At 49.1% G+C, this 13,443-nt stretch overlaps 1 long non-coding RNA gene across 2 annotated transcripts in view; it reads left to right on the forward strand.

The window, feature by feature from the left end:
• Positions 1-10,453: 10,453 nt before the first annotated feature.
• LOC134911165 (uncharacterized) overlaps positions 10,454-13,443 on the forward strand; it is a 206,771-nt gene continuing 203,781 nt past the window's right edge. For both annotated transcript variants that reach the window (XR_010176373.1, XR_010176372.1), the window contains exon 1: positions 10,454-10,750. This is a non-coding gene — a long non-coding RNA (uncharacterized LOC134911165). The remainder of the gene's footprint in view (positions 10,751-13,443) is intronic.

Raw genomic sequence — 13,443 nt, forward strand, 5'->3', positions numbered from 1 at the left:
GAGTCTGGAACCAGGGCTCCCAGTGCGGCGGCGATGGTAGGGGCGGAGCGACGGAGGGCGGACCAGGAGCTCAGCTTCTTTGTCAGCCCATACAGTAATGCCCACAGCAGTAGCACCCCTTATACTATGCCCACAGTAGTAGTGCCCCTTATGCAATACCCGCAATAGTAGTGCCCCTTATGCAATACCCGCAATAGTAGTGCCCCTTATGTCCCCAAGAGTGGTGCCCCTTATGAAGTGTCCCCTTTACAATGCCCTCATTAGCAGTGCACCCCATCAGTAATGCCCTTAATGGTAATGCCCCTGTGTAGTATTGCCCCCAGTAGTAATGTTGCCTGTAGTAATGCCCCCAGTCGTTTAGCCCCCTGTAGTTTAGCCCCAGTAGTCATGCCCCCACTGGTAATGCCCCTGCAGTTATGACCCCAGTAATTTACCCCCCCCCCTTTAATTTAGCCTGGTAATGGCCCCAGTAGTTTTGCCCCATGTAGTTTAGCCCCGTTAGTAATGCCCCCAGTAGTTTGCCCCAGCCCCCCTGTAGTTTGCCCCCTTGTAGTAATGCCCAGAGCCGGCCCTAACCAACATGATGCCCTAGGCAAGATTTTGGCTGGTGCCCCCTAGCACCGCCGCTAGTTCTGCAGGAGATGCCTGGCATGAGTCAGCTGGCAGCTCTGCTAACGTCAGCTGCCTTTTGTTTATGAAAATGCATCACATTATTTGCATTACTATGTGGCTAGGATGCACAAGCAGCTTCTGCTGATTAAAATGATATGCAGCATGCCTATATTCTGTGTGCGACTGCGGCTGTATCTGCATACAAAATGCTACATTACAGTGATTTCCAGGAATACACGGCAACGTAGCATTTCGTATGCAGATACAGCCGCATTCACACACAGAATATAGGCATGCTGCATATCATTTTAATCAGCAGAAGCTGCTGGTGCCCCTAAGCATACCAAATGCCCTAGGCATTTGCCTAGTTTGCCTATGCCTAAGGCCGGCTCTGGTAATGCCCCCAGTAGTAAAGCCCCCCCAGTAGTTTGCCCCTTTGTAGTTTGTCCCCAGTATTAAAGCCCCCCAGTAGTTTGCCCCAGTAGTTTGTCTCTGTAGTATAGCCCCCCAGTAGTTTGCCCCAGTAGTAAAGCCCCCCAGTAGTTTGCCTCTGTAGTATAGCCCCCCCAGTCGTTTGCCCCTCTGTAGTATAGCCTCCCAGTAGTTTGCCACTCTGTAGTATAGCCCCCCAGTAGTTTGCCCCTCTGTAGTATAGCCCCCCAGTAGTTTGCCACTCTGTAGTATAGCCCCCCAGTAGTTTGCCCCTCTGTAGTATAGCCCCCCAGTAGTTTGCCACTCTGTAGTATAGCCCCCAAGTAGTTTGCCCCTCTGTAGTATAGCCCCCCAGTAGTTTGGCCCCTCTGTAGTATAGCCCCCCAGTAGTTTGCCACTCTGTAGTATAGCTCCCCAGTAGTTTGCCACTCTGCAGTATAGCCCCCCAGTAGTTTGCCCCTCTGTAGTATAGCCCCCCAGTAGTTTGGCCCCCAGTAGTATAGAGCCCCCAATAACAGCGCCGCTAGTAGTGCACATATGGGGGGGGGGGAGAGAGAGGCACCATACTTACCAAGCCCCGCTCCCGCCGCAGTCCTCTCTTGGCGCCCGCTCCTCGGCACTATGGGAGAGGCGTCATGACGTCTCTCTCATAGCGCGTACTGACAGAGCCGGAGGCAGGAGCTCAGTACTGAGCTCCTGCCTCCAGCTGCCGCTGTGCGGGGAGATCCGGGCGCCGCTGATAACAGCGGCCGCCCGGCATCTCCCTGCAGCGCCGGGACATCGGGTTAGGTGAGCCGGGGGAGGCGGAACTGCGTTCCGTCTCCAAGTGGAACTGACGGAACGCAGTTCCGCCCCGTTCCGGCTCACTTTAACCCCTGGACTAACACATAATCTCAATAATGAGAATATCCCACTGATAGGTACTTATTTAAGCGAGGAAGTAGTCTGTGACCGATTAAAACATTTAAAGATTAATAAGTCACCAGGTCTCGATGGTATTCTCTAGAGATGAGCGGGTTCGGTTCTCCGAGATCCGAACCCCCCCGAACTTCACCCATTTTACACGGTTCCGAGGCAGCCTCGGATCTTCCCGCCTTGCTCGGTTAACCCGAACATGCCTGAACGTCATCATCCCGCTGTTGGATTCTCGCGAGATTCGTATTCTATATAAAGAGCCGCGCGTTGCCGCCATTTTCACTCGTGCTTTGGAGATTGAACGGAGAGGACGTGGCTGCGTTCTCTCCCTGAAAGCTCTGTAATCTGTGCTCAGTGTGCTGCAAATATCTGTGCTCAGTGTGCTGCAAATATCTGTGCTCAGTGTGCTGAAAATATCCACGTTCTCTGCCTGAAAACGCTCCATATCTGTGCTCAGTGTGCTGCAAATATCTGTGCTCAGTGTGCTTTATTGTGGGGACTGGGGACCACCAGTATATAATTATACTTATAGTAGTACAGTACAGTAGGCCATTACTGTATCTTGCAGCTCTGTGTCACTGCAAGTATCCATTCCATATCTGTGCAGCATTTTTGTGAGCAGTATATATAGTATTACAGTGCAGCATTTTGGTGACCCAACAGTATATAGTTGTGTACAGTAGGCCATTGCTGTATCTTGCAGCTCTGTGTCACTGCAAGTATCCATCCATTCCATTTTCTTCCAGTGATTTGGACCAATAATACCATTGATTAGAACGAATAATTCCAGTGATTTTGTCATTTTCTTCCAGTGATTTGGACCAATAATACCATTTTTTAGAACAAATAATGCCAGTGATTTTGTCATTTTCTTCCAGTGATTTGGACCAATAATACCATTGATTAGAACAAATAATTCCAGTGATTTTGTCATTTTCTTCCAGTGATTTGGACCAATAATACCATTGATTAGAACGAATAATTCCTGTGATATTGAGGTGTTTGTGTCGCTTAGCTTAGCCGTCCAGCGACCACAGTGCACCTCTTTTTCTCTTTTCTTTGCATCATGTGCTGTTTGGGGACAATTTTTTTAAGTGCCATCCTGTCTGACACTGCAGTGCCACTCCTAGATGGGACAGTTGTTTGTGCCGCCCTCTTGGGTTGCTTTGCTTAGTCATCCAGCGACCTCAGTGCAAATTGTAGGACTAAAAATAGTATTGTGAGGTGTGGGGTGTTCAGAACAGACTGGAAATGAGTGGAAATTGTGGTTATTGAGGTTAATAATACTATAGAATCAAAATTACCCCCAAATTCTATGATTTAAGCTGTTTTTGAGGGGTTTTTGGAAAAAAAACACCCAAATCCAAAACACACCCGAATCCGACAAAAAATTTTCAGGAAGGTTTTGCCAAAACGCATCCGAATCCAAAACACGGACGCGGAACCGAATCCAAAACCACAACACAAAGCCCGAAAAATTTCCGGTGCACATCTCTAGTATTCACCCAAGGGTTCTAATGGAGCTTCACTTTGAACTTGCAAAACCACTGTTTTATCTACAAGCTAAAAGAAACAGGGCTAGGAAGCACAATATGCACTTGGGTCAAAAACTGGTTAGATAATAGCGAGCAGCGCGTTGTGGTTAATGGATCTTTTTCAAATTGGACTGAAGTGCTAAGTGGTGTGCCGCAAGGCTCAGTATTAGGACCGCTATTGTTCAATATTTTCATTAACGACCTAACAGAAGGTCTAGAGAGCATGGTGTCAATTTTTGCAGATGATACCAAATTGTGTAAAGTTATAAATGCGGAGGGGGATACTGAGTCGCTTCAGAACGACTTAGTTAAATTAGAAGCTTGGGCAGCGAAATGGAGAATGCGCTTCAATACAGACAAGTGTAAGGTAATGCACTGTGGTAACAAGAACAAAAATAACACCTACCTACTAAATGGGGTAAAATTAGGGGATTCTGTACTGGAAAAGGACTTAGGTGTCCTCATAGATAGCAAACTAAGCAGTAGTACCCAAAGTAGGACTGCAGCAAAGAAGGCTAATAAGATATTAGCATGCATAAAACGGTGAATTGATGCTAGGGACGAGAGTATTATACTCCCGTTATATAAATCACTTGTGAGGCCACACCTTGAATACTGTGTACAATTCTGGGCACCTTACTACAAAAAGGATATCCTGGAGCTAGAAAAGGTTCAGAGGCGGGCGACCAAACTAATTTAGGGTATGGAGATGCTGGAATACGAGGAAAGGCTTGCAAGACTAGGCATGTTTACACTGGAAGAGAGGAGATTAAGAGGGGACATGATCAACATTTACAAATATATAAGGGGACAATATACAGATCTTGCGCAGGACCTGTTTTTGGTTAGATCAACACAGAGAACTCGTGGACACTCGCTCAGGTTAGAGGAGAGGAGATTCCGCACAATACGGCGTAAAGACTTTTTTACGGTAAGGATGATACGTGTTTGGAATTCCCTGCCTGAGGGAGTTGTAATGGCCGACTTAGTCAACACCTTTAAGAATGGATTAGATAAATTCCTAATGGATAAGGATATCCAGGGTTACGGGGCATAGTCACGCACTATGGTTATTATAAAAAAGAGGGGTAAAACGTAACGACAGTCATCAACTTCAGTCAAAATTTTATACAAAATAATCGTGCATAGGAGACCACAAATAGGTTGAACTCGATGGACAATTGTCTTTTTTCAACCTTAGATACTATGTTACTATGTGTATGAAACATGTACTGAATGCCGATGATATGGATCTAATCAGGAAACATTATGGTCGACATAAGACATAGTATTCGTGTCGACAACAGGGAGTAGTAACTGGGCAAAATAACATTTTTGCGACCCCGAGGGGTCTGAGGGAAATATATATATTATTAATATTACGCCCTCACAAATATTACCACGACTGTGCTCGAGCCACAGATCAATGCAACCGTACCATACACACATATATATATATATATTATATATATATATATATATATATACACACACACACACACACACACACACAGGTATAGCTTTTTGAAATGCATCACATTATCATGTTAATTTATACCCAGCCAGATTAGTTGGTGCTGACAGGGTCACCCACACACGCCTGTGTCTCCCATATAGTTTTTTCTTTTGGAAAAGCATACAACTACTGACATGTTGACACTTAATTTCATGAATCAAGTACCATCAGGAGTCAGCGGTGCCAACAGAGGCATTCCCATAGCCGTTTGTGGCAGAGCACTCAGACATGTCGACACACGTGTACTAAACACCCACCGACATTACACTGACTATAAAGGGTAGATCCCAGTATCTGACAGGGAAAACACAGAAAACGTTTACCAGATCATTTACCACGCTCATTATATATAGGGGTATATTTACTAAGATTCGTAATTTCCGAAAATAGGTCAAAGTTCAATCACGAATGACATCGAGAGTGTAAAACTGCAACTTTTTGAATTTATTACGATGGATTTACTAAGCTGTCGTATTCGTGTTTTTCTTTTCTTCCGATGTCGATGTCATTCGTTTTTTTTTTCCTAATTTTACGGCAGTGATTAGCAAAACACTGCCGTTTTTTTTTACAATCAGTCTCGGCCGGATCTGTGTGATCCGTGCTGGGGTTCTTTTTATTTTTTATTTTTAATTAAACAATGTAAAATCCCCCCAAAAAATGCGTGGGGTCCCCCCTCCTAAGCATAACCAGCCTCGGGCTCTTTGAGCCGATCCTGGTTGCAGAAATATGGGAAAAAAATGACAGGGGTTCCCCCATATTTAAGCAACCAGCATCGGGCTCTGCGCCTGGTCCTGGTCCCAAAAATACGGGGGACAAAAAGAGTAGGGGTCCCCCGTATTTTTAAAACCAGCACCGGGCTCCACTAGCTGGACAGATAATGCCACAGCCGGGGGTCACTTTTATATAGTGCCCTGCGGCCGTGGCATCAAAAATCCAACTAGTCACCCCTGGCCGGGGTACCCTGGGGGAGTGGGGACCCCTTCAATCAAGGGGTCCCCCCCCCCCAGCCACCCAAGGGCCAGGGGTGAAGCCCGAGGCTGTCCCCCCCCATCCAATGGGCTGCGGATGGGAGGGCTGATAGCCTTTGTTGTAAAATAAAAGATATTGTTTTTAGTAGCAGTACTACAAGTCCCAGCAAGCCTCCCCCGCATGCTGGTACTTGGAGAACCACAAGTACCAGCATGCGGCGGAAAAACGGGCCCGCTGGTACCTGTAGTACTACCACTAAAAAAATACCCAAAAAAACACAAGACACACACACCGTGAAAGTATAATTTTATTACATACATACACACATACATACATACTTACCTTATGTTCTCACGCAGGTCGGTCCTCTTCTCCAGTAGAATCCAAGGGGTACCTGTTGAAAAAATTATACTCACGAGATCCAGGGGTCCAGGCTCCTCGGGAAATCCAGGGATAATCCACGTACTTGAATAAAACAAAAAAACGGTTGCCCGACCACGAACTGAAAGGTGACCCATGTTTGCACATGGGTCACCTTCCCACGAATGCCAGAAACCCACTTTGCCTTCTGGCTAAGTGGGTTTCTTCAGCCAATCAGGGAGTGCCACGTTGTAGCACTCTCCTGATCAGCTGTGTGCTCCTGTCTTCACTGACAGGCGGCACACGGCAGTGTTACAATGTAGCGCCTATGCGCTACATTGTAACCAATGATGGGAACTTTCTGCCCTGCGGTTGACCTAAAGTGACGTCACCGCTGAGCAGAAAGTTCCCATCATTGGTTACAATGTAGCGCATAGGCGCTACATTGTAACACTGCCGCGTGCTGCCTGTCAGTGAGGACAGGACCACACAGCTGATCAGGAGGGTGCCACAACGTGGCACTCCCTGATTGGCTGAAGAAACCCACTTAGCCAGAAGGCAAAGTGGGTTTCTGGCATTCGTGGGAAGGTGACCCATGTGCAAACATGGGTCACCTTTCAGTTCGTGGTCGGGCAACCGTTTTTTTGTTTTATTCAAGTACGTGGATTATCCCTGGATTTCCCGAGGAGCCTGGACCCCTGGATCTCGTGAGTATAATTTTTTCAACAGGTACCCCTTGGATTCTACTGGAGAAGAGGACCGACCTGCGTGAGAACATAAGGTAAGTATGTATGTATGTGTGTATGTATGTAATAAAATTATACTTTCACGGTGTGTGTGTCTTGTGTTTTTTTGGGTATTTTTTTAGTGGTAGTACTACAGGTACCAGCGGGCCCGTTTTTCCGCCGCATGCTGGTACTTGTGGTTCTCCAAGTACCAGCATGCGGGGGAGGCTTGCTGGGACTTGTAGTACTGCTACTAAAAACAATATCTTTTATTTTACAACAAAGGCTATCAGCCCTCCCATCCGCAGCCCATTGGATGGGGGGGGACAGCCTCGGGCTTCACCCCTGGCCCTTGGGTGGCTGGGGGGGGGGGACCCCTTGATTGAAGGGGTTCCCACTCCCCCAGGGTACCCCGGCCAGGGGTGACTAGTTGGATTTTTGATGCCACGGCCGCAGGGCACTATATAAAAGTGACCCCCGGCTGTGGCATTATCTGTCCAGCTAGTGGAGCCCGGTGCTGGTTTTAAAAATACGGGGGACCCCTACTCTTTTTGTCCCCCGTATTTTTGGGACCAGGACCAGGCGCAGAGCCCGATGCTGGTTGCTTAAATATGGGGGAACCCCTGTCATTTTTTTCACCATATTTCTGCAACCAGGATCGGCTCAAAGAGCCCGAGGCTGGTTATGCTTAGGAGGGGGGACCCTACGCAATTTTTTTTGTAAAAATAAGCACTTTCCCACCCCTTCCCACTGATATACATGCACGGATCTCATGGATCCGTGCATGCCTATCCAAACACGAATAAAAAAAAAAGTTCTGGTTTTTTTTAGCACTTTTTTACGAGTTGTAATTTTTCACGGCAGTGTTTGTTCTTTTTTTGCTTTGCACTTCTTAGTAAATGACCGAGATTCATACTTAAACAGCCGCGTTTTGACCGATGGTGTATTCATTCGTAATTTTTTACCTGAACTAGCAAAAAATTACGAATGCCCTCATCACTGCCGTGATTAGTGTTTAGTAAATGACCGAGATTAACCGAGATGACACTTTGAAGAAAAAACGGCATCTCGGTCAAAATCGGGAGCTTAGTAAATATACCCCATAGTGTTTTATTTATTTTTTGATTTTATTTTTTTACATATATTGCACTAAACAACTGTGCCCCCCTCCGTTTTACACTGTGCGCTGTTCATCAGTGTTTAGGCAGGGCCAGCGTCTCTGTGAGGAGAAAATGGCGCTGGATAGAGCAGGGAGGGCTAAGCCACGCCCCCTTATCGGCGCGCTTCAGTCCCGCTATTTTTTCAAAATTTTATACTGGCAAGGGTCTTTATACAGTGCCTATGCACTGTATACCTCTTTGCCAGGCTAATATATGAGGTATATTGCTGCCAAAGGCGCCCCCCCTGCGCTCTGCATGCTTGCAGTGCCGCTTGTGCGTGGGAGCAATGGCGCGCAGCGCGACCGCTGCGCGGTACCTCAGAGACACTGAAGTCTTCTGCCGTCACTGAAGTCTTCTGTTCTTCTTTTACTCACCCGGCTTCTTTCTACTGGCTCTGTGAGGGGGGTGACGGCGCGGCTCCGGGTACAAGCAGCTAGGTGTACCAAGTGATCAGACCCTCTGGAGCTAATGGTGTTCAGTAGCCTAAGAAGCAGGGCCTTTAAACTCACAGAAGTAGGTCTGCTTCTCTCCCCTCAGTCCCACGATGCAGGGAGCCTGTTGCCAGCAGTGCTCCCTGAAAATAATAAACCTTGCTGGAGCCGGGTGGACGCTGCTGTGAGTGGTGGCTGTGACACCCTCCAGCTACGTTGCCCGCTGCTGTAGCGCTGCTCTCCCCCGTCTGCCCCCACCATCTCCTCCGGCACTGCTCTCCCCCTGTGCCCGCAGCTCTCTCGTCTCCTCCTTGTCTCCTCCAGCGCTGCTCTCCCCCTGTGCCCGCGGCTCTCCCGTCTCCTCCTTGTCCCCTCCGGTGCTCCTCTCCCCCTGTGCCCACGGCTCTCCCGTCTCCTCCTCGTCTCCTCCGGCGCTGCTCTCCCCCTGTGCCCGCGGCTCTCTCGTCTCCTCCAGCGCTGCTCTCCCCCTGTGCCCGCGGCTCTCCCGTCTCCTCCTCTAAGGTCCCTCATCTCAGTCCGATATTTTTTTATGTTGGACAGAGATGGTCGGAAACGGGGGCCAAATCCTGTCGAATTTGGCCCCGTTTCCCTCAAATGTATGTGAATCGGCAGCTATACCGCCAATTCACGTACTATTCGACAAGTCGAATTCCCAGACTTGTCAAATAAAAATGCAGGGGATTGAATAGGTCGAATCCCGATTCGACCTTAAAAAGTTAAAAACTGCCATCTTTTCGACAGACAGCAGCTTTCGACTCTAATTGAATATACCCCCAAGCCTGCTATGCATAGGCACACGTAGTGGAGTGAAAGGGATTCAATGACAGATGTAAATAGTTTGTCAGTGTTAGATAGGGGAAACAAGACGCTGCAGGCCACTTCGGGGGGCAGAGGCAGACTGTCTTTAGGCCGTGATTCATGTCATTTAGCCCCACCTCCTCCACATCTACACTACAATTCTAGTGATTTTCTCCCCAATCCTACCCACTTCACTAGGAAGTGGCCGGGATGCATGAGAGCCGCCTACTCTTCCAGGGCTGCAGGGGACAACTCGAAAAACTATGGGTCTCCTGCAACCTCCTGGAGGGTAGGCAAGTATGATTTGGGGGTGGTCTGAGTGGCGCAACTCCAGTATCATGGAACGCTCTTAGAAGCAGTGGTGAATTCAACAGCCCTAATGGGACTTCTCTCAGACAGCTACTGTACCACCTCCAAGTGGCATGGCTGACACATGCTTAATAAACGCAATGTACTGTAGTTATGTGAACGGCGGTCAGGAGACCACCAGTCACAATATCGATGGCTACATCCCGATCGCTCTAAATCCCGACAGTCGGCATGCCAACTAACAAGAACTATTCCCACTCGTGGGTGTCCACGACACCGATGGAGTGGGAATAGAACCTGTGGCAAGCGCAGCTCACCTCCAAGCCCACAGCAAGCACGCAAGGGGTTTCGTTGCACTCGCCCCCATGCCAGCATTCTGCTGCCAGGATCCCCCAGTGCCGGTCAGCCATACCCAACCCTAATAAAGACAGTTATAAAAAGCAAAGCATTTAGAAAAATTCTGGAGGTGGGCACAGGGGTGTATGTAGGTGCCAGGGCACCACTAGACCAGACTTGCCTACCCTCCCGGATTCAGCGGGAGGCTCCCGATTTTTCAATGAGCCTCCCGCTGCCCCGCAAACCTTGCCTGCCCTCCCGGTTTTTAAATGAGCTCCCTGTTAATCCGGACTGCGCATGCGCGAGTCCGGAAATGCGGGGGGCGAGGCCTGCACGTAAGAGGTCACAACCGTCCGTGGTGGCCGTCCTGACTCCTGCTGTGCAGTGTGCACACAGAGCCGTCAGCCTGAGCGGAGGCAGGAGATTAAACAGCAGAGCAGCTGGTCTGCTGACATCCAATGCTCTGCTTCACTGCTGCTTGCCCCGCCCACCACACTCACAGGGCTGCGTGTAACACACAGCCCAGCTTACCTCTTCCTGCTCCTCCTCATGTGCCTGCCCAGTGCTGCTGCTTCCTTCCACCACACTGTCCCGGCTCTTGCTCTTCACAGGAAGGAGCAGCAATAGCCAGGTGGGTGCTGTATGTGCTGGGGGGTTTTATGAGAAAGGGGGGACGTGTATAGTGTGGTCAGGGGAAGGGAGTGTGTACTGTGCATTATGTAATGTTACATGGTACTTTCTGTAATAAGGGGGAGGGGGGGGGGGGGGCTGTGTGATATGTAATGTGCTACTGGGTGTAATATTGGGGGGGGGGGGGGGGGGTTGTGCTGTGTATAATATAATGTAATATGGTGTTGTGTACCATCTGTGATAGGGGGGGGGGGGGCTGTGTGATGTATAATGTGCTACCGGGTGTTATATTAGGGGGGGGGGGGGGGCTGTGTGAATTGTAATGTGCTACTCGGTGTAATATTGTGGGGACTGTGTAGGCTGTGTATAATTTAATGAAATATGGGTCCGGGTGTACTGGCTGTAATATGGGGGACTGGGGCTATGTTAAATGTAATGCAGTGGTTAAAGTGGGGCAGAACTGTGTTCCGTCACCTCTAATTGCAGGCGGAACCAGTTCTGCCTCCGCCCAGCCACAGCATCAGGTCCCTGCTGCATTGTAATGGTGGCAGCGGCCGCCAGCCAATCCCGGCTCGCGAAATGGCTGCGGCACCAATCAAAAAAAGGGGCGGCTTTTTAAAATCTGGCGTGAGCCAATCACGGCTCGTGGACCGCCAGCCAATGAGAAGCTGCCAAGTGGCAGCTTCTCATTAGCTGGCGGTCCGGGAGCCGTAAAATGGAGTTCTGCCTGCAGTAATCTGCAAAAGGGAGCTCTGTGGCCACGCCACTTCCCCATGAAGCCACGCCCCTACACTTTTGGCACACACGCGCCTACGGCACACAATTGCCCAGTTTTTTTATAGGGGGGTACTGATGCTGTTTCTTGCACACAGTGCTAAAAAAAAATGTCTTTCTCTAACGTCCTAAGTGGATGCTGGGGACTCCGTAAGGACCATGGGGAATAGCGGCTCCGCAGGAGACTGGGCACAAAAGTAAAGCTTTAGAACTACCTGGTGTGCACTGGCTCCTCCCCCTATGACCCTCCTCCAAGCCTCAGTTAGATTTTTGTGCCCGAACGAGACGGGTGCAGGCTAAGGGGCTCTCCTGAGCTGCTTAGTGAAAAGTTTAGTTTTAGGTTTTTTATTTTCAGTGAGACCTGCTGGCAACAGGCTCACTGCATCGAGGGACTAAGGGGAGAAGAAGCGAACTCACCTGCGTGCAGAGTGGATTGGGCTTCTTAGGCTACTGGACATTAGCTCCAGAGGGACGATCACAGGCCCAGCCATGGATGGGTCCCAGAGCCGCGCCGCCGGCCCCCTTACAGAGCCAAAAGACAGAAGAGGTCCGGAAAATCGGCGGCAGAAGACGTCCTGTCTTCACCAAGGTAGCGCACAGCACTGCAGCTGTGCGCCATTGCTCCTCAGCACACTTCACACTTCGGTCACTGAGGGTGCAGGGCGCTGGGGGGGGCGCCCTGAGCAGCAATAAAAACACCTTGGCTGGCGAAAATACATCACATATAGCCCCCAGGGCTATATGGATGAATTTTAACCCCTGCCAGAATCCATAAAAAAGCAGGAGAAAAGTCCGCGAAAAAGGGGCGGAGCCTATCTCCTCAGCACACTGGCGCCATTTTCCCTCACAGCTCAGTTGGAGGGAAGCTCCCCTGGCTCTTCCCTGCAGTCACTACACTACAGAAAGGGTTAAAAAAGAGAGGGGGGCACTAATTAGGCGCAGTATTAACAATACAGCAGCTATAAGGGGAAAAACACTTATATAAGGTTATCCCTGTATATATATAGCGCTCTGGTGTGTGCTGGCAAACTCTCCCTCTGTCTCCCCAAAGGGCTAGTGGGGTCCTGTCCTCTATCAGAGCATTCCCTGTGTGTGTGCTGTGTGTCGGTACATTTGTGTCGACATGTATGAGGAGAAAAATGATGTGGAGACGGAGCAGATTGCCTGTAATAGTGATGTCACCCCCTAGGGGGTCGACACCTGAGTGGATGAACTGTTGGAAGGAATTACGTGACAGTGTCAGCTCTGTATAAAAGACAGTGGTTGACATGAGACAGCCGGCTACTCAGCTTGTGCCTGTCCAGACGTCTCATAGGCCGTCAGGGGCTCTAAAGCGCCCGTTACCTCAGATGGCAGATATAGACGCCGACACGGATACTGACTCCAGTGTCGACGGTGAAGAGACAAATGTGACTTCCAGTAGGGCCACACGTTACATGATTGAGGCAATGAAAAATGTTTTACACATTTCTGATAATACGAGTACCACCAAAAAGGGGTATTATGTTCGGTGAGGAAAAACTACCTGTAGTTTTCCTGAATCTGAGAAATTAAATGAGGTGTGTGATGATGCGTGGGTTTCCCCCGATAACAACTGATAATTTCTAAAATGTTATTGGCATTATATCCTTTCCCGCCAGAGGTTAGGGTGCGTTGGGAAACACCCCCTAGGGTGGATAAAGCGCTCACACGCTTGTAAGAACAAGGGCTCTACCCTCTCCTGAGATGGCCGCCCTTAAGGATCCTGCTGATAGAATGCAGGAGGGTATCCTAAAATGTATTTACACACATACTGGTGTTATACTGCGACCAGCAATCGCCTCAGCCTGGATGTGCAGTGCTGGGTTGGCGTGGTCGGATTCCCTGACTGAAAATATTGATACCCTAGATAGGGACAGTATATTATTGCCTATAGAGCAT

This window comes from Pseudophryne corroboree, chromosome 4 (genome assembly GCF_028390025.1).
Source record: "Pseudophryne corroboree isolate aPseCor3 chromosome 4, aPseCor3.hap2, whole genome shotgun sequence".
In the NCBI taxonomy this organism is placed as follows: domain Eukaryota; kingdom Metazoa; phylum Chordata; class Amphibia; order Anura; family Myobatrachidae; genus Pseudophryne; species Pseudophryne corroboree.